A 22,208-nucleotide genomic window follows, 5' to 3' on the forward strand; every position below is an offset into this window, starting at 1 on the left:
TCTTTCTGGCATTGTCGTTCTACTGGTAATACATCCGCAGGTTAGCGGAATTCCAGCTCCTTGGAATTTCTCGACCATCTAGGGCCTCCAACTGGTAGGAGCCAGGTCGGTTTACCCAGCGAACCCTATACGGGCCTTCCCAATTTGGCGCTAGCTTCCCACCTTCCGCAGGTTGAGATGCTTTAGCTCGCCTTAGCACCAGATCTCCGATTTTGAAAAGCTTCGGTCGGACCTTGGAGTTGTAATATCGGGCCACCCTCCGCTGATACATCGCCATCCGAACCTGCGCCATTTTCCTCGCTTCTTCCAAGAGATCCAGGTTCCCTCGGAGTTGCTCCGAATTGGCCTCGGGTCGGTGCGCGGCCATCCGAGGTGAGGGGAGTCCGAGCTCCACGGGGACAACGGCTTCCGTGCCATAGGTTAGGCTGAAAGGCGTCTCCCCGGTAGGGGTCCGATGCGTGGTCCGATACGCCCAAAGGACATTCTCGAGTTCTTCAACCCAAGCTTGCCCCGTCCGACCGATTCGCGCTTTGATTCCTTGGAGGATTGTCCGATTTGTGACCTCGGCCTCGCCGTTGGTTTGGGGATGCGACACAGATGTGAACCGATGCTCGATCCCGAACTCCTCGCAGAAGTCACGGAAATGCTTGTTGTCGAACTGTCGACCATTATCCGAGATGAGGACCCGAGGTACCCCAAATCGGACAATGATGTTCTTCTTCACGAACTTCCGGACTTGCGCCTCCGTGATAGTAGCCAGCGGCTCTGCCTCCACCCACTTGGTGAAGTAGTCGATTGCAACAATCAAAAATTTCCGCTGAGCTGAAGCGACGGGGAATGGTCCGAGGATATCCATTCCCCACTGGGCGAAGGGCCAGGGTGCAGTGATTGGTGCCAAGGGGACAGAAGGGACTCTCTGGACGTTGGCGTGGCGCTGGCAGGCGTCGCATTTTCGTACATGATCCTTTGAGTCCTCCAACAAGGTAGGCCAATAATAGCCTTGCCTCATGATCTTGTGCGCCAAGGACCTAGCCCCCAAGTGTGATCCGCAAACGCCTTCGTGGACTTCGCCGAGGACGTAGGCCGCTTCCGAGGGGCGGAGGCACTTTAAGAGGGGGGCGGTGAACGAGGTCCGATACAGCCTCCCTTCATAGAGTACGTAGTGGGCGGACTTCATAACAAGTCGCCGAGCTTGATCTTCGTCTTCAGGGAGGATCCCTTCGGCGAGGTAGGCGACAAGCGGGTCCATCCAAGACGGCTCCGGATCAATCGCCATCACCGCTCCAGCCTCGCCGATGCTCGGGGCATCCAGGGTCTCCAGGTAGATCGCCCTCGACAAGTTGTGCGCGTCTGCGCCCACTAAGCGGGACAACCTGTCGGCCCTGGCATTTTCACTTCTTGGGACCTGCTGGATGTCGACACTGCCGAGGTCGGGAATGAGTGCTTGCACCTTCCGGATGTAATTCTGCATGGTCGGGTTCCGGGCCTCGAACTCCCCACGGACCTGCCCGACCACCAGCTGGGAGTCGGTGAAGACCTTCAGGCGCCGGATGCCGAGCTCCTTGGTGAGTTTGAGTCCCGTGACTAGGGCCTCGTACTCCGCCTCATTGTTGGTCACTGGAAATCCGAACCTCAAGGCGTACTCGGCTATCACTCCATCAGGACTGGTAAGGACCAGCCCGGCCCCTCCACCTTCGGGGTTCGACGACCCATCGATGTGAAGCGTCCAAATCGGGAGGTCGAGGCTGGGTGTTTCCAGCGACCTAGGTTCCGCCTCCTGCACCGTGCACTCAGCGAGGAAATCCGCGAGCGCCTGGGCCTTGATGGCGGGTCGGGGCTGGTAGCGGATGTCGAACTCACCAAGTTCTACTGCCCACTTCACCAGCCGTCCCGCATTCTCAGGATTGCTGAGGATCTGCCGCAGCGGTTGATCGGTCAAGAGGGTGACAGAATGGGCCTGGAAATAGGGGCGAAGCCTCCTGGTCGCGGTCAGCAGCGCGAAGGCGATCTTTTCAGCCTTCGTATACCGCGTCTCGGCATCCCGTAGGACCCGGCTGATGTAGTACACAGGCTTCTGGAGCTTTGCCTCTTCCCGAACCAGTACCGCACTGACTGCGGTTGGGGAGACCGCCAGATAGAGGTAGAGCATCTCCCCTTCTTGCGGCTTGGACAGCAGGGGAGGAGACGCCAAGTATTCCTTGAGCTGGTCGAATGCTGCTTGACATTCGGCCGTCCAGAGGAAGTCTTTCGGGCGTTTCAACACCTTGAAGAAAGGTTGGCAGCGTTCGGCCGATTTTGCCACAAATCGTCCGAGCGCGGCGACCCTCCCAGCGAGCTCCTGAACCTCCTTCACTTTGGTCGGAGGGGACATATCTTGGATGGCCTTGATTTTGTCCGGGTTGGCTTCGATCCCCCGCTGGTTGACAATGAAACCGAGGAACCTCCCGGCCGAAGCGCCAAAGGCGCACTTCGCTGGGTTCAGCTTCATGCGAAACTTCCGCAAGGTGGCGAAAGTCTCCTCCAGATCCGCGATGTGCTGGTCTGCATGGCGGCTCTTCACCAGCATATCGTCCACGTACACCTCCATGTTCCGGCCGATTTGCTCTTTGAAGATTTTGTTGACGAGGCGCTGGTAAGTGATGAGAGCACAAAAGTGCGATCTACACATCACTCAAATTAGTATTATTGCTAACAAATGATGATAGAAATGCTGTATTAATATTATATTTTTGTGGGGTGCAGATGATCGTAAATCAAAGTTAAAATACGCATTGGGTCCAAAAAGATGCAGTTAACTGAATGGTTCAACCCTAGTTGCACACTAGAAGGAACCTAAGTTCAGCCAGCCAGTTCACTGCAACCAATTCCCAGAAGCCCGTGCATCTCAGCCCGATGGAGCCCACCATGAGTGATCCACAGCATCCAAAGCCATGCTATCAGCTCTCTCATCCGTCCGCATCCTAGGATCTATGATCTAATCCTCCCACGCGTCCCAGCTCCAGCTCCCATCCGAGTCCAAAGCCACGCATCCCATGCTTCCGAATTGGCTCTTCAAATGCCCTGCCACCAGCTCTACAGTGATCCCAGGACCCGTGAATCTTCCGCGTATTTCTCACATTCCTCGCATCCATCTGAGTCCCGGCCGTTCGTGAAGCCTTCCAGCGTCCGTGAAGCATCCTCCCACGCGTTCCAGCTCCAGCTTCGGTTCACAGCGCCTCCCAGCTTCGTGTTCGTGCGATCGAATCCCTCATCCAGCATCCGAGATCAATCCAAGCATCCAGTTTCTCCTAGATTCGGCCTCATCCGCGAATCTCCCATCGCGTCCGCGTGCGAACCTTCCGCGTCCCAGCTTCCGTGATCTAAGCGCCAGCGTCCCAGCTCATCATCCCGCGAGCTTCCCGCATCCTAGCGTCCAACGCCCTGCGATCATTCCGTGCGTATCATCCGAATCTCATGGCGCCTCTCAGCATCCCGCATTCACAGCCTCATCCAGCCGTCCGCGTCCAGCATTTTCGCCCGAGGATGCATCTCGTCCGGCCATCTCCACCGCGTGCGAGAAAGGTGGAGGAGCAGGGCTGGTTATCTTGGCCATTCGGGGAGAAACGGGGGAGAGTTCATTCGGAAACAGAGCCTCATTCTTTCCCATTCGGCAGGAAAACAGAGGAGCCCTCTGTCAAAAAAAAAAAAAGAAAGGGAAACAGGGCCTCCCCTGTTTCCGAAAAAGAAAAAGAAAAAGAAAAAAAAGAAAGGGGGATTAATGTTTTCAATGAGTGGCTGATTTCTTAGGGAGGGAGATGGATGAACCTTTGATGTATTGCTCTTTGAAGTAAACTCTAAACTTTTGCTTTGAATGACTTATATTTATTGATATGTTCTTGATGCATGCATAGTTATTTCGTAGATAGCTTTTTAATGGATTATGATTATTGATATATGGATTGCTTTAGTATTTGATTCGTCGTAGACGTAGAAAGCACGATGAATGCTTAGAAATTGAGTTCATATGTTCATGAAACATATACCACGATTAGATCTATCCTACAATTAATTTTTAATCAAGAATCTTAGAGTTTATTTCTTGGATGTAATATCATCAAGGGGGATTCCAGATCCCTACCATCTTTATTTCATTGAACTTTGTTTAGTTGCATATCATCTTTGTTTTTAATTATTTCTGAAAATCAAAATATCATCTTAATCCACATATTTATTCAACTAAAGTACTAATTATATCTAAAAATTACGCTAATAATCTATAGATCGTTTCCTGAGGATTCGACCTCGGACTCCCGAGATTTTACTACTTGTGCGATTCTCCTGCACTTGGGAGAACAATTTTATTTTTGCATCAAGTTTTTGGCGCCGTTGCCGGGGAACGGCTTAGTTATTAGTATAATTTTAGATTTAATTAGTACCCTATCAGTTAGATTGAACATTATAGTAAAACTAAAAAAAAAAAAATTTCTGCTGTTTTTATTTCCTGCACAGTCTGCATCAAACTCTGATATCTGAGTAATCCACCGTCTGATTATACTCAAATTTCGTCGGCTGCTGTAGGACACATGTTTCTTTCATCTGAACGGTCTGATTGATATTCTGATACTTTTACGACCATTAAATTAATATACAACCTTGCTGCTGTCTGCTTTGAATTTTCTGTGTTTAATTTTTTTTAGAATCAGAATTTTATTATCATCATATCTCATTAACCCTTGTTGCTAATTGAAAATTGATAAGAACTTTAAGAAAAGATCAAGGGTAATCAATAAAAAAAAAAACAAACAAATAAATAAACTCTGAAATTTTGTATGCTAGGTTGGAATAGGGACAACACTGGACGTCTGAGTCGACAACTTTTTGACAATTCCTTAGATCACATTATTGAAACTTTTTCGCAAAATCTCAGATCTGGTGAGATGGCTGATGATGATGTAGGAAGTCACCATGGTAATGAAGGTAGACCCCCAGTTATGACACTTCGACAATACTTACATCCCACTAGGACTAGTCAACCTTCATGCATGATTATTCCTGAAAATGTAGGACACTTTGAAATCAAACCAGGAGTAATTCAATTGCTGCCAAAGTATCATGGAATGGAATCCGAGAACCCTTATCTTCATCTTAAGGATTTTGAGGAAATTAGTATCACATTTAGAGTGCCAAATGTATCAGAAGATGTCCTTAAATTAACCTTGTTTCCTTTTTTCTTGAAGGATAAAGCCAAAACATGGCTGAACTCCTTGAGACCAAGATCGTTAGGAACATGGCATGATATGCAAAGAGAATTCTTGAAAAAATTCTTTCCCGCACAAAGGACTAACTTTTTGAAAAGGCACATTAGTAATTTCCAGCAAAAAGACCATGAAACATTTTATGAATGCTGGGAGAGATTTAAAGATTTGCTTCTCTCTTGTCCTCATCATGGGTTTGAAACATGGAGAACCATTAGTTTCTTTTACGAAGGGTTGTCTCCACAGTTGAAACAATTTATAGAGACTATGTGCAATGGTCTATTTCTGGAAAAGCAACCCGATGAGGCATGGGACTATTTAGACTCTCTCGCAGAGACTGCACAATTATGGGATACAGGGGATAGAGTGAATAAACCTTTGCCTAAGCCTACTAGCATTCCACACGGGGGCCTTTACAACCTTAATACTCAGGATGATATTCAAGCTAAAATGGCAGCCCTTACTAGGAAGGTAGAGGAAATTGAACTTAGAAGGATTGAACCCGTCAAGACCGTAGAACATAACAGCGAGTGTTGTAGGATTTGCGAGATGCCTGGCCATCTCATCACTGATTGCCCCACAATACCCGCATTCAAGGAAGTCTTGCACGATCAGGCCAATGTTATGAATACCTATCAAAAATCTTTCAATAATCCTTTTTCGGGTACTTACAACCCTGGATGGAAGAACCATCCAAATTTCAGGTGGAGGAATGACCAACCTCAACAAGTATATAACCCAACTCCTCCACCTCCGCAACCTCATTATGCACACCCACCCCCTCAAAAATCCAGTCTCGAAGAAACTTTGCAATCTTTCATGCAAGGTCATGTTGGGAATCCGCCCATGCCGCTGATATTTCAAAAATTTTTCAGATGGCAGCGGAATCGGCATGCACGGGTTCGACGTTCATCGCATGAACGTTGTTTCGAGACCTTTCGTAATTAGGTAGGAATTAAAACTTTTAAAATTATTAGGAAGATCAAATCTTCACCTTGCGCGGGTAGATGATCACCGCAAATCTGAATTCGTGGTTTTGGAAGAGGGTTCGCTTGAAGCCGTTCAAACGTCCGGCCTCTACGGGTATCCACACGAAGCAGGATCCGATCCAAGCTCTCTATCTCACCGGGGTGCTAGCTCCCTTGCAGAGATAGCTTTGATGGCTGATGTCCTCTCTTTCAATCAACTCTTGATTGCACTTGAGAGGAGGAAGAAGAAGGATGAAGAAGAGGAAGAAGATCAAATCCCTTCGCAGCTTTCTTCTCTTCACACGCGCTGAAGCCAAGGAAGAAGACCAAGAGGAGGGAGACGCCTCCTCTTCTTTTCCCCTTGCTGATGGCGGTTGAACCAAGGAGAGATGGAGAGGGGGTGGCCACGTGATGAAGAGGAGAAAGGGTCATCTAGGGCGCCGGCCCTAGTCCTCCTTTAATAAGGATGAAGGGCTCCTACAAGTTAGGAGCCTTGACAACTTTCCAAGAGGGGGCGCCGGCCCCCTCTCTCTTCATGTCGCACCTAATCAAGTGGAGAGGGGCTGATGCCCCTCTTACTTGGTTAGCCTAATCCTCTTCCAAAGAGGATTAGGTCCCTCTTTCATGGTTTAATCCTAATCTAATTAGGATTGGCCAAATTGGGTTTAATCTATGCTAGTCCTAATCCAATTAGGACTTGAATGAACCATGACTCAATTGAACTCTTCAATCCTAATCCAATTAGGAGTCATGTTGATTCATTAGATTAATAATTAATTTAGACTTAAGGAATCCTAATCTAATTAGGATGTATTTAATTTTAGTCCTAATCCAATTAGGACTCTATTTGAATCCGAAGTCCTAATCTAATTAGGATTTCTAGGAATCCTACTCCAAGTAGGAATCCTATTTTAATTCAAAATTCCTAATCTCATTAGGATTGTAGGAATCCTATTCCAAGTAGGAATTCCAATCCTACTCCAACTAGGATTCCCAGCCCTAATCCAATTAGGACTCTAGGAATCCTACCCGAAGTAGGATTTGTGTTTAAGTCTAATTAATTAATTTTCTTTGTTCCTTCTTCAACTTTTATCAATCAAATTGATTTCTTGTGATTCCTAATCACGATTTCAACCATCGGATCGGTCAATACTTCTAGTGTGTGTGACCCCATAGGTTCTATTCTGACTGGTAGTGAGATATATTGTGATCTCTATCACTATATCATTGAAAACTCCTTTCAATGGGTTGGAACGATTCCAACTCAACTCATTAGGGTTTATCGATCATCAAGATAATCCCTATGAGTCCCACCATCCACCAGTGACACCTAGCAGCATGTAGTGGCTACCCAGCAGAATGGAATGATGAACCTCTAGGTGCAGTCAACATGTGATACAGTCCTACTATCGTGGATCCCTACAGGACGGAGGTCATGGACAACTCGTCAAACCCCATCGTCTGTCATATGTCAAGATTTATTCGACTTGAGTTCGATAGTGGAAAACTCTTTCTCCACTTTACTGCCCTGGCCAAGGTCTTAGAACTCAGTCTAACAAATCACATAGGATCACTCCTCTTCTATCAAGGTCGATAGATTCCTTGTAGGTGCATACCCTACTCCTACAGTGAACCTACTGCAGCCAATCTACACTGCATGGACCCATATGGCTAGAGACCATGTATGTGTGCAGTCAAACTACAATAACCTCACTGTGAGTAGCCGAAGCACCGCAGGTCAAAGGACCAGTCACACTACTGCAACATCAAGTAAGTCACTGACGAGTGGATAGACATCCAAGTGACTTCTTGTCTTGGTCACGCTCAGTACCCTTGTTCTCTAACAAGTACCTGCACTATCACTTCAGTGTCCCTACACTGTGGACTCAAGTCTCGTCCATCCAGAAGGAAAGTGATCTGTGCACTGATCGGATCGATCACCGTCCTCGTGATGATCCATTGATCAGGAGCATTTAGAAATTAATCACCAATGATACATGGCTCAAATTCTCAACTCTTGAGAATATGTATCATCATCTTATTAATTTCTTGGACTATTCATAGACACATAAATAATATGAATGAAAAGATGCCTTTTATTTATTCAATAATAAATAGTCAAGTACAAAATTATGTCCCTAGAATCAACAATGTGTCAGCCAAATTGGCTTCTAGGGCATACATCTAACAATCTCCCACTTGCACTAAAAGCCAATTGGTCATATATCTTAGGCCCATCTTCTCAAGGTGGGCTTCAGTCTTTTGCTGACTCAGCTGCTTAGTGAAAGGGTCTGCCACGTTATCCGCGGAGTCTACTCTCTGCACCTCTACATATTTCTTCTCCACATAGTCGCGTATGAGGTGAAAGCGCCGCTCTATATGCTTAGACTTCTGATGAGACCTTGGCTCCTTAGCAAGGGCTATGGCGCCATTGTTATCGCAGTAGAGTGTTATGGCATCTGATGTCATCACATCCAGCTCTGCAATGAATTTTTTGAACCAGAAGCCTTCCTTAGCAGCTTTAGAGGCGGCGATGTATTCGGCTTCCATAGTAGAATCAGCAATGATCGGTTGTTTAGAACTCTTCCAATTCACCGTACCACCATTGCACAAGAACACGTATCCAGATGTTGACTTCCTGTCATCGACATCAGTCATGAAGTCTGAATCTGTGTACCCTTCTACCTTTAACTCTGATGATCCTCCAAAAACCAAGAATAAATCTTTAGTTCTTCTCAAGTACTTAAGAATATTCTTCACAGCTGTCCAGTGTTCTTCACCTGGATTCGACTGATATCTGCTTGTGACACTCACAGCAAGAGCTATATCAGGTCGTGTACATAGCATGGCATACATGAGGCTTCCTATTGCTGATGCATAAGGAATCTTGCTCATGCGTTGAATCTCCTCAGATGTGTTGGGGCACATCTTCTTGGAGAGATGAATTCCATGCCTTAGGGGTAAGAGACCCCTCTTGGAGTTTTCCATGCTGAACCTCTTCAGCACCTCCTCTATGTACATCTTCTGTGAAAGGCCAAGCATCCTTTTAGATCTATCTCTATAGACCTTTATTCCCAAAATATAGGATGCTTCCCCAAGGTCTTTCATGGAGAATTCTTTTGACAACCAGACCTTGACCGAGGTTAACATGGGAATATCATTCCCAATCAGGAGAATGTCATCTACGTACAGTACGAGAAAAATGACAGCACTCCCACTAACCTTTTTATAAACACATGGTTCCTCTTCGTTTTTGATGAAATCAAACGTTTTGATTGCATCATCGAAACGAGTGTTCCAACTCCGAGAGGCTTGCTTTAGTCCATAGATGGACCTTTGCAGCTTGCAGACCTTGTGATCTCCATCACTGGAAGTGAAACCCAAAGGCTGTTCCATATAGATATCTTCATCAAGATATCCATTCAGGAAAGCAGTTTTCACATCCATCTGCCAGATTTCATAGTCATGAAATGCTGCAATGGCAAGCAATGTCCGGATGGATTTTAGCATGGCTACAGGTGAAAAGGTCTCCTGATAGTCAATACCTTCGCGCTGACTATACCCTTTCGCCACAAGCCTTGCCTTATAGGTCTCTACCTCTCCATCCGAACCTATTTTCCTTTTGTAGATCCATTTGCATCCAATAGGTACAATACCTTCTGGTGGATCTACTAAGGTCCAGACTTGGTTGGAATGCATGGAGTCTATCTCTGACTTCATAGCTTTCAGCCATTTCTCGGAATCGATATCAGATATCGCCTCGTTGTAGGTTTTGGGATCCTGTATGTGATCCCTATCTCCCACTAGGAACATTTCCTCGGTATCCTCTTCTAGTATACCTAAGTATCTATCGGGAGGATGGGAGACCCTACTAGATCTACGAGGTGGTTGAGGGATATCGTGTACTGGCTCTTTATGAATGGGTTCTATAGGATCCATGACTCGTTGCTTTTCAGAGACTTTCTCTTCAAGCTCAATTTTCCTCCCACTGCCTCTATCAAGGATAAACTGATTTTCCAAGAAGATGGCATGACGGCTCACAAACACATTGTGATCCTCTGAGATGTAAAAATTGTATCCTAATGACTCTTTAGGATATCCTATAAAACGAGCACTTATGGTCCTAGCCTCTAACTTGTCCGCCTGTAGTCGCTTGACGTGGGCCGGACACCCCCAAATCTTGAGATGACCCAGACTTGGTTTCTTACCATGCCATATCTCATACGGTGTGGTAGGAACGGATTTAGAGGGAACTCTATTCAATAAATAAATCGCTGTGAGTAAGGCATCTCCCCAAAGAAACATAGGTAAATCAGTGAAGCTCATCATGGACCTGACCATATCCAATAGGGTCCGATTCCTCCTCTCTGACACCCCGTTGAGTTGAGGTGTACCCGGAGGTGTCCATTGTGAGACTATGCCGTTTTCTTTGAGATAGTCCCGGAATTCCCCACTAAGGTATTCTCCTCCTCGATCTGATCGAAGGGCCTTAAGAGGTTTTTCAGTTTGTTTTTCTACTTCATTCTTGAACTCTTTGAACTTTTCAAAGGATTCAGACTTGTGTCTCATAAGATACACATACCCATACCGTGAATAATCATCGGTAAAGGTAATGAAGTATGAATAACGTCCCCTGGCTAGCACATCGAATGGGCCACATACATCTGTATGTACTAGGGTAAGTATTTCGGTGGTCCTCTCCCCATGTCCTACAAAGGGCAGTCTAGCCATCTTTCCTTGAAGACAGGACTCGCAAACTGGATATGACTCGGAAGTCAATGAGCCTAAAAGCCCATCTTTATCCATTTTGTTCATTCTGTCCTCTCCAATATGGCCAAGCCTAAGGTGCCACAAATACCTTTGGTTTATCTCATCTCTGGATCTTTTGGATCCTTTGGCACTCACATCTTGCTCGGTAACATTCACAGATACATCCATATGTAAATGATAGAGACTGTCAATCTTGAAACCACGTGCGACTATTTTATTTCTTAAATAAATAGAACAGCAGTCTTTGTCAAATGTAAAAACATGACCTTCCTGTGCTAGACATGAAACAGAAATCAAATTTCTGCTAGCAACAGGTACATAATAACAGTCTCTAAGTATTAAACTAAATCCAGACGGTAGTCGCAGATGGTAGGTGCCCACAGCCACAGCAGCAACTTTTGCCCCGTTGCCAACCCGAAGGGTTACTGCACCTTCCGCCAGCCTTCTACTTTCCTTTAGACCCTGCATGGTAGTGCACAAATGAGCACTAGAACCAGAATCTATAACCCAACTAGAAGTAGAAGAAACCGTTAGATTAGTTTCAATAATGAGCAAGTCTATACCTTCTGAAGGTGTGTCACCTTTCTTGTTCTTCAGGCTCTCGAGGTATGAAGGACAGTTTCTCTTCCAGTGGCCTTCGACATTGCAGTGGAAACATTTTCCTTTGTCGTTAGCCTTTTTCTTTTGAACTTCCTTCTTTGGCTTCTTGTCTTTCTTCTGCTTCTTTGCAGGCTTCTTTTTCTTCCAAGTAGACTTTCTCTTGGAACCAGAAGTCAACTCAGCAGCGAGGACATTGCCCCTTGAACCTTTCAAGGCTCCCTCAGCAGTTACCAACATGTTGATTAGTTCAGTCTTAGTGCATTCAATCTTATTCATGTGGTAGTTTACTATAAACTGACCAAATGAATCAGGAAGTGACTGTAGGATCAAATCCACTTGCAATTCCTTGTGCATGTCCATACCGAGCTTCTCAAGCTCCTCTAGGTCCTTGATCATGGTCAGACCGTGATCATGGACAGACTGCCCTTTGCGCATCTTCGCTTTGAAAAGCCTCTTGGACACTTCAAAGCGAGCTGTGCGACTCTGCTCACCATACAACTCTTGCAGGTGTGCCAGTATGTCCCTAGCAGTCTTTATATTTTCATGCTGGCATTGGAGTTCATTAGACATGGATGCCATCATATAGCATTTTACTCTAATGTCATCATCCAACCACTTTTTATGCATCTCACGTTGAACATCGACGTGCTGGTAGTGTGGGGATATCTGAATCGTTTCTCACAGTCCAAAACAATTTTGAGATTTCTAAGCCAGTCCTTGTAATTGGTTCCGGTCAGTCGGTTGGTCTCAAGAATACGGGTCAAAGGGTTTGAAGCTGACATTGTATCTGCAGAGAGTAAAGATTCTAGTTAGACTTTTGTACTTGATCCTAATCTGTTCTAAGGTCTTTTAGAACAAATGTAACTACCACTATTTTCTCGAATTCCTCACACTCCCCTGGTAGGAAAACGGAAATCCCACACGACTAGGGTTTCTAATGGGTACTGCGGTCCCACCGATTTACATGCCACCTCACCTAACAGTTATTGGTGACACATAGATGGATGAGTGTACAACTCTTGTACAATGCTTCTCAAGCATGTTGCAGTGCAACTTGGTCTCTAAGCCATGAAGACCTCACCTAACAGTTATTGGTCCCATTTCTTAGTTAAGTCAGACCCACCGTATAACCGTAGGAATAAAGTCGTCATTGGGTCCTCACCTAACAGTTATTGGTGCCCAACCCCACCTTTACCCTACAACATCTCATGTCTATAGAGAGGTCCAGCCCCCCAATGCAACTTGACCACTGTATCCAGCCGAGACAAGTCAACATCAGAAAGGCCTTAGCAGCTCTACTACAGTGGAAGACCTATTGACTTAATATTGGTTAATCAGGTCTTAGTGTTTGCAACTTGAGCCTTTCATAAGAGGTAATCGAACAATTGGCCAGGTAAGCAGGTGGGAGGCTCCCCTTACTCAGAGAGTAAGGTCCTAATTAAGTAACCACCTTTCATGCTTTCCTAGACACCAATTAGATCAATTAATCTAATATGACTTGCTCATGTCGGTTCACTCTCGACTTGATTGAGGAGGTTTTGATTTAGGTCTCAATTTGGGTTTGCTACATCACATGTAGACCTATCTACCCGACTCTCATTCACATCACATGCAAACGGCGCATTGCAGGCAGTTATAATCGCGGCAATAATTAAAGCTAAACTTTAACTAGGTGATGATCATGGATTCTAATTAGGTCGTATTACAAGCACATGCACATCAATTGATCAAGTGGTCTTCAACTCTTGAATTGGTTCCAAGCCTCCTTGATTCGATCCTTGATCAACCCTTGATCCCATCGCCATCAACCGCTTGGATCACCTTTCATCTCATGCCTTTGCTTCAACTTGATCGTTGATGTACATCACATCACAGAAATACAACCAGATGTAAAATAAAAATAAAAATAATTTACATCTCCTTTTAGGAGGCACGCAGGCCTCTCAAAACATCAAATAAGATGCATGCAAGCATTTCTGAAAAATTACATGACATCGCAGATCACATCGCAGGTCATTACATTTGATACCAAAAGGGGTTGAATCCTATGATCATCACCGTATGCTACAATTATAATTTTCAGATCTGAAACTTAACTGATTATATCATGACATAGGTCGCTGATCATGCTAATCATGATTCTAAACTTTGTAATCCCATTAACAATGCAATTAGAATCATCTTTTTATCACATAAAAATCAGCATGTAAAAATCAGCACCCCTGAAAAATCTGCATGCAGAATTTTTCAGCATGCATGATCATTTAATTTTCAGATCTAATATGCCTTTAGATATTTAATTCTTACCTTAATCTACGAAGCCTAGGCTCTGATACCACTGTTGGGAATCCGCCCATGCCGCTGATATTTCAAAAATTTTTCAGATGGCAGCGGAATCGGCATGCACGGGTTCGACGTTCATCGCATGAACGTTGTTTCGAGACCTTTCGTAATTAGGTAGGAATTAAAACTTTTAAAATTATTAGGAAGATCAAATCTTCACCTTGCGCGGGTAGATGATCACCGCAAATCTGAATTCGTGGTTTTGGAAGAGGGTTCGCTTGAAGCCGTTCAAACGTCCGGCCTCTACGGGTATCCACACGAAGCAGGATCCGATCCAAGCTCTCTATCTCACCGGGGTGCTAGCTCCCTTGCAGAGATAGCTTTGATGGCTGATGTCCTCTCTTTCAATCAACTCTTGATTGCACTTGAGAGGAGGAAGAAGAAGGATGAAGAAGAGGAAGAAGATCAAATCCCTTCGCAGCTTTCTTCTCTTCACACGCGCTGAAACCAAGGAAGAAGACCAAGAGGAGGGAGACGCCTCCTCTTCTTTTCCCCTTGCTGATGGCGGCTGAACCAAGGAGAGATGGAGAGGGGGTGGCCACGTGATGAAGAGGAGAAAGGGTCATCTAGGGCGCCGGCCCTAGTCCTCCTTTAATAAGGATGAAGGGCTCCTACAAGTTAGGAGCCTTGACAACTTTCCAAGAGGGGGCGCCGGCCCCCTCTCTCTTCATGTCGCACCTAATCAAGTGGAGAGGGGCTGATGCCCCTCTTACTTGGTTAGCCTAATCCTCTTCCAAAGAGGATTAGGTCCCTCTTTCATGGTTTAATCCTAATCTAATTAGGATTGGCCAAATTGGGTTTAATCTATGCTAGTCCTAATCCAATTAGGACTTGAATGAACCATGACTCAATTGAACTCTTCAATCCTAATCCAATTAGGAGTCATGTTGATTCATTAGATTAATAATTAATTTAGACTTAAGAAATCCTAATCTAATTAGGATGTATTTAATTTTAGTCCTAATCCAATTAGGACTCTATTTGAATCCGAAGTCCTAATCTAATTAGGATTTCTAGGAATCCTACTCCAAGTAGGAATCCTATTTTAATTCAAAATTCCTAATCTCATTAGGATTGTAGGAATCCTATTCCAAGTAGGAATTCCAATCCTACTCCAACTAGGATTCCCAGCCCTAATCCAATTAGGACTCTAGGAATCCTACCCGAAGTAGGATTTGTGTTTAAGTCTAATTAATTAATTCCCTTTGTTCCTTCTTCAACTTTTATCAATCAAATTGATTTCTTGTGATTCCTAATCACGATTTCAACCATCGGATCGGTCAATACTTTTAGTGTGTGTGACCCCATAGGTTCTATTCTGACTGGTAGTGAGATATATTGTGATCTCTATCACTATATCATTGAAAACTCCTTTCAATGGGTTGGAACGATTCCAACTCAACTCATTAGGGTTTATCGATCATCAAGATAATCCCTATGAGTCCCACCATCCACCAGTGACACCTAGCAGCATGTAGTGGCTACCCAGCAGAATGGAATGATGAACCTCTAGGTGCAGTCAACATGTGATACAGTCCTACTATCGTGGATCCCTACAGGACGGAGGTCATGGACAACTCGTCAAACCCCATCGTCTGTCATATGTCAAGATTTATTCGACTTGAGTTCGATAGTGGAAAACTCTTTCTCCACTTTTACTGCCCTGGCCAAGGTCTTAGAACTCAGTCTAACAAATCACATAGGATCACTCCTCTTCTATCAAGGTCGATAGATTCCTTGTAGGTGCATACCCTACTCCTACAGTGAACCTACTGCAGCCAATCTACACTGCATGGACCCATATGGCTAGAGACCATGTATGTGTGCAGTCAAACTACAATAACCTCACTGTGAGTAGCCGAAGCACCGCAGGTCAAAGGACCAGTCACACTACTGCAACATCAAGTAAGTCACTGACGAGTGGATAGACATCCAAGTGACTTCTTGTCTTGGTCACGCTCAGTACCCTTGTTCTCTAACAAGTACCTGCACTATCACTTCAGTGTCCCTACACTGTGGACTCAAGTCTCGTCCATCCAGAAGGAAAGTGATCTGTGCACTGATCGGATCGATCACCGTCCTCGTGATGATCCATTGATCAGGAGCATTTAGAAATTAATCACCAATGATACATGGCTCAAATTCTCAACTCTTGAGAATATGTATCATCATCTTATTAATTTCTTGGACTATTCATAGACACATAAATAATATGAATGAAAAGATGCCTTTTATTTATTCAATAATAAATAGTCAAGTACAAAATTATGTCCCTAGAATCAACAATGTGTCAGCCAAATTGGCTTCTAGGGCATACATCTAACAGGTCAAGCCAAAATCAATGATGAATTAAGAAATCAACTGACAACGCTGACCACTGCTTTAAGTGCTCAAGAGAAAGGCAAGCTACCAGCTCAACCACAACCTAATCCTCAAGTCTATGGCGGTAGCAATGCATCATCTTCAACTTTGCATAAAGAACAAGCAAAGAGTATAATAACTTTGCGAAGTGGAAAGGTTATTGACCGACCAGTCCCAGAACAAACATAAGTCATACCTGATTCTGACCCTCCCAAGACAAAAGAAAAGGATAATGAAGAAACTGAAACACCAATATCTACTGAAAAAATTGAATGTCCTTTTCCTGCACCATTTCCACAAAGATTAAAGCCCTTGCAAAAGCTTGAACCAAACTCTGAAATTCTTGAGCTTTTTAAGCAAGTAAAAATCAATGTACCTCTTCTTGATGCAATCAAACAAGTGCCTTCCTATGCAAAATTTTTAAAAGATTTGTGCACTGTCAAGCGTCGTTTAAATGTCAAGAAGAAGGCATTTCTGGCTGAAAATGTGAGTGCAATTTTACAGCATAACATTCTTCCTAAATATAAGGATCCAGGTTGCCCAACTATCTCGTGCATCATTGGCAATTTTAGGATTGAGCGAGCATTGTTAGATTTAGGAGCGAGTGTGAACTTGTTGCCATATACGGTATATGAGCAACTCGGGTTGGGTGAGTTAAAGCCAACAACTGTGACCTTACAATTAGCTGACAGGTCAGTGAAGGTCCCTCGAGGGATTATCGAAGATGTGTTGGTCCAAGTAGACAAGTTCTATTTTCCTGTCGACTTTATCGTACTGGACACACATCCGGCTTCCAATTCACCATCTTAGATTCCAGTCATCTTAGGACGTCCATTCCTTGCAACTTCTAATGCATTGATCAATTGTAGGAATGGTGTCATGAAGCTTTCTTTTGGAAATATGACCTTGGAACTGAACGTCTTTAGTATAGGTAAACAACCCAGTGATCATGAAGAAAGTAAAGAAGTTGAATGGGTTGAAACCATTGCGGAAGAATATCTGTTAAAAGAAACATTTACTGAATCGGCCGACAATGGTTTGATAGATTGGTGTTCTGAAGGTACTGCTGATGATACGGTCCCACCTATTTTAGATAACTCGGATGTCATGATGGTCAATGGGTGGAGACCGAGAATAGAGGAATTTGAACATTTGCCATCTCGAGGAACAAAGATAGTACCATCCCATGAACAAGCACCTAAGCTCGAGTTGAAACCTTTACCGAAGGAACTCAAGTATGCCTTTCTTGGATCCGATGACACTTTTCCTATAATCATCTCATCTGATCTTGATCATGCCCAAGAAAGAAAATTACTTGGTGTTCTAAAGAATCATAGAGGAGCTTTAGGGTGGTCTATTGCAGACTTGAAGGGGATTAGCCCTTTAATTTGCACGCACCGGATATATTTGGAGGACAATGCCAAAACCACAAGGCAAATGCAACGCAGGTTGAATCCTACGATGAGAGATGTGGTTAAAGCAGAAGTCCTCAAGTTGCTTGACGTGGGTATTATTTACCCAATTTCCGATAGCAAGTGGGTGAGTCCAACTCAAGTCGTGCCCAAAAAAGCAGGTCTGACGGTAGTCAAAAATGAGCAGGATGAGTTAGTCCCAACTCGTGTCCCGACGAGTTGGCGCATGTGTGTTGACTATCGCAAATTGAATTTGGTCACTAGGAAAGATCACTTTCCCCTACCCTTCCTAGACCAAGTTTTGGAAAGAGTTGCAGGACATAATTTTTATTGTTTTCTCGATGGCTATTCCGGATACTACCAAATCGAGATTTCACCAGAAGATCAAGAGAAGACTACTTTCACTTGTCCTTTTGGTACATTCGCTTTCCGTCGGATGCCGTTCGGGTTATGTAATGCACCTGCAATATTTCAAAGATGCATGCTCAGTATTTTTGAAGACATGAACGAGAAGTTTTTGGAAGTGTTCATGGATGATTTTTCTGTTTTTGGCGATTCTTTTGATGATTGTTTACTACATTTACAAGCTGTCTTAGCTCGGTGTATAGAAAAGAACCTGATACTGAATTGGGAGAAATGCCACTTCATGGTGCCAAAGGGAATTGTCCTAGGACATATTGTTTCATCGAAGGGCATGGAAGTTGATAGAGCTAAGATTGACTTAATCGCCAAGCTACCTGCACCCAAGATGGTTAGAGATGTTAGATCATTTTTGGGTCATGCCGGATTTTATAGGAGGTTCATCAAGGACTTTAGTGTCATAGCCCGACCATTATGTAACCTCCTATCCCTTGATACACCGTTCAATTGGACTGAAACCTGTCAAGAGGCATTCGAAAAGTTGAAGTCTATGCTTAGCACTGCACCCATCGTGCGACCACCCGATTGGTCATTACCTTTTGAGATCATGTGCGATGCTAGTGACTATGCGATAGGAGCTGTCCTAGGACAACGTAAGGATAATAAGCCATATGTCATTTACTATGCAAGCAAAACTTTAAATGATGCTCAAATGAATTACACCACCACGGAAAAGGAATTGCTTGCAGTAGTATTTGCATTAGACAAATTTCGCTCTTATATCCTTGGTGCTCCTATTGTTATCTTTACGGATCATGCAGCGCTAAAATATTTACTGGATAAGAAAGAGGCTAAACCACGCTTAATACGATGGATTCTTTTACTCCAAGAATTTGACATCACTATCAAAGATAAAAAAGGAGTAGAGAATGTGGTTGCTGACCATTTATCACGGCTAGTTTTTAATGATTCGGTGCCACAGTTGCCCATCAAGGACTCGTTCCCTGAAGAGCAATTGTTTGCACTTTTCTACTATGCCATGGTATGCTGATATTGTAAACTTTCTTGTCACTAACCGGATGCCGGAGCATTGGGGATCGAATGATAAGAATAATTTCTTGCGTGAAGTAAGAAATTATTATTATGATGCTCCTTATTTGTTCAAGTATTGCAATGATCAAATCTTTAGAAGATGCATTCCGGAACATGAGATACAAAGTGTACTCTCTTTTTGTCATGCCAGTGCTTGTGGAGGACACTTTGCATCTAAGAAAACGACAGCTAAGGTGTTGCAATGTGGTTTTTATTGGCCTACACTATTTAAAGATGCCCACGAGTTCTGTAGGACATGTGACCCATGTCAACGTGTTGGAAGTCTAACTCGTAGGCAAATGATGCCTCTTCAGCCCATTACTGCTATTGAAATTTTTGACATTTGGGGCATCGATTTCATGGGCCCATTCCCACCGTCTTTTGGACATGAGTATATTTTAGTTGGTGTTGAATATGTGTCAAAATGGGTAGAAGCTGTTGCCTGTAGAACTAATGATCACAAACCTGTTTTAAAATTTCTGAAAGAAAATATTTTTTCACGATTTGGGATGCCCAAGGTTATAATTAGTGATGGAGGAAAACATTTCTGTAATAAGCCTTTTGAGATCCTATTACGAAAGTACGGTATCACTCATAGAATTGCAACCCCTTATCACCCGCAGACTAGTGGCCAAGTAGAGTTAGCCAATCGGGAGATTAAACGAATTTTAGAGAAAACGGTGAATCCATCACGCAAAGACTGGTCTTTAAAACTTTCTGACGCATTGTGGGCTTACCGTACTGCTTATAAAACTATTCTTGGTATGTCCCCGTATCGGCTAGTCTATGGAAAAGCATGTCATCTACCTGTTGAATTAGAGCATAAATCATATTGGGCCATTAGAAAATTGAACTTTGAATTGTCAGATGCTGGTTTAATTCGAAAATTACAATTAAGTGAGTTGAATGAAATTCGTCAGGATGCGTATGACAATGCTAGACTTTGCAAAGAACGAATGAAAATTAGGCATGATAAATCAATTCTAAGAAAATCTTTTAAACCTGCACAAAAAGTTCTTTTGTATGACTCTCGCTTACATCTGTTTCCTGGAAAGTTACGATCAAGATGGACAGGTCCTTTCATTGTAAAAACTGTTTTTCCATACGGGGCAGTTGAAATTGAGAATCCACAGGATGGTCAAATTTTTAAGGTAAATGGACACAGATTAAAACCTTTTCTTGAAAATTTTGCAGATGAAGAGGACTCCTTTCCCTTGGGGGAGCCTTCTTATGACTGAGCATGACGGCCAAGGTATGTGTATATTAGTTAGAATTATTTTTTTTCTTTTATTTTTCTTCTTATTTTCCAGGTCTTCTTTTCTGAAAATCAACAGCTCAAGGTATTCTTTTTCTCTCCAATATTCTTTTCTCTATTGTTTCTCACATATAGTTTTCTTGCATTTTTTACATTGAGGACAATGCAATATTTAAGTTGGGGGGAGGGAAATATTTTGACAAAAAAAAAAAAAAAAAAAAACTTGTTTTTGCATTTGATTTATTCTATTACTTTCTTTTCTGAGCAAATGCACATGTATTTTCATATTGAGTGTGTACAACTATTAAGGCAAGGAACACATGCATACTATGACTGATCAGAGACCTATTATTAGATCCCCACACGTGTACTTAATGACAATAGGAAGGCCTCAGGAGTTCATATTTGTTAACTGCATTTTTGTTAGCCTTATCCATAAAAGAAGTATGAGTATCCTTGTTCGTACCATAAGGTTCAGGATTTGGTTTTCACATAAAGATAGAGGTTGAATATCCCGACTAGATTACTTAGGTGCCTTATGATCCGACTTTGGTTGACCTATAGTCACGATGCAGTCACATATATAATAAAAATATTTATATGGTTCAGTCTATCATTTCTTTTCTTGCATAATTATTATTCAAAAAAAAAAAAAAAAACTTATGATGACAAGTCCGGTCTCGTGGCGTAGTCTGGTTCGAGTAATTAAGTCCGAGGGGTGTTTCACCTAATGTCTTGAGCCAACTGGATCGGGGGTCATTGACTGAAAGCTCGCTACATGGACCTTACTAGAGCCTAATGGGGTTGGATAGCTGTAGTTGTCATGTGTATTGAAAAAAAAAAAAATGAAATAAAAATAAGCATGAATGAGTTGGTTAGGCTGAACCTAGTGACATGTGGTAATGGCTGGTTTGACTCCATTGTATTGGACCTCTGTGTACCCGGGTTGTTTAGTTGAGATTGATAGCTCTTTCTTTACATGCGAACCATTCTTGACAAATTTAGACAACATGTGATATTCTGAAAATTTGATGGATCAGGTTCTAATAAAGTGTAGAAAACATTTGTGGACTTGAGTAGTGCACCTAAAACTCAGGCGGTGCCCTGTTGTGGTGGAGGTATTAGTACTCTGAGAAAGTCATATGATTTGATGCACATTACACTTTTATATTCCTTGCTTTGACAGTTGCCATACTTGAAAATATTTGTCAATTAATTACATGTGTATTAGCTTAGGGTTTATTTTTATTAGAATCTCATGTCATATAATTCATGATGTTTGTGGGTAACATCCCTGAAATCCCTCACGAGACAACACTCGTCCACTAGGGTAACCTAGGGGTTTAACGGCTTGTTGCACGTGCTAAGTGCAATCGTGATTCCTACGAAAGTGAGTACTTTTCTTAGTTTTATGTCTTTAGCTTCAATAAAAAAGTCAAAGGTTAAACCACATCTTTTGTACTCTCATTTTATTATTTGCTCGTTAATTGCTAGAGACTAGCAATAAGCTAGTTGGAGGGTGTGATGAGAGCACAAAAGTGCGATCTACACATCACTCAAATTAGTATTATTGCTAACAAATGATGATAGAAATGCTGTATTAATATTATATTTTTGTGGGGTGCAGGTGATCGTAAATCAAAGTTAAAATACGCATTGGGTCCAAAAAGATGCAGTTAACTGAATGGTTCAACCCTAGTTGCACACTAGAAGGAACCTAAGTTCAGCCAGCCAGTTCACTGCAACCAATTTCCAGAAGCCCGTGCATCTCAGCCCGATGGAGCCCACCATGAGTGATCCACAGCATCCAAAG

The 22,208-nt window shown here is 43.2% G+C and overlaps 1 pseudogene; it reads right to left on the reverse strand.

Moving 5' to 3' along the window:
* Positions 1 to 5,333: 5,333 nt before the first annotated feature.
* Positions 5,334 to 5,431, reverse strand: LOC120105599 (annotated as a pseudogene).
* Between the last annotated feature and the right edge of the window lie 16,777 nt (positions 5,432 to 22,208).

Source organism: Phoenix dactylifera, unplaced genomic scaffold (assembly GCF_009389715.1).
Source record: "Phoenix dactylifera cultivar Barhee BC4 unplaced genomic scaffold, palm_55x_up_171113_PBpolish2nd_filt_p 000317F, whole genome shotgun sequence".
NCBI classification, from domain to species: Eukaryota; Viridiplantae; Streptophyta; class Magnoliopsida; order Arecales; family Arecaceae; genus Phoenix; species Phoenix dactylifera.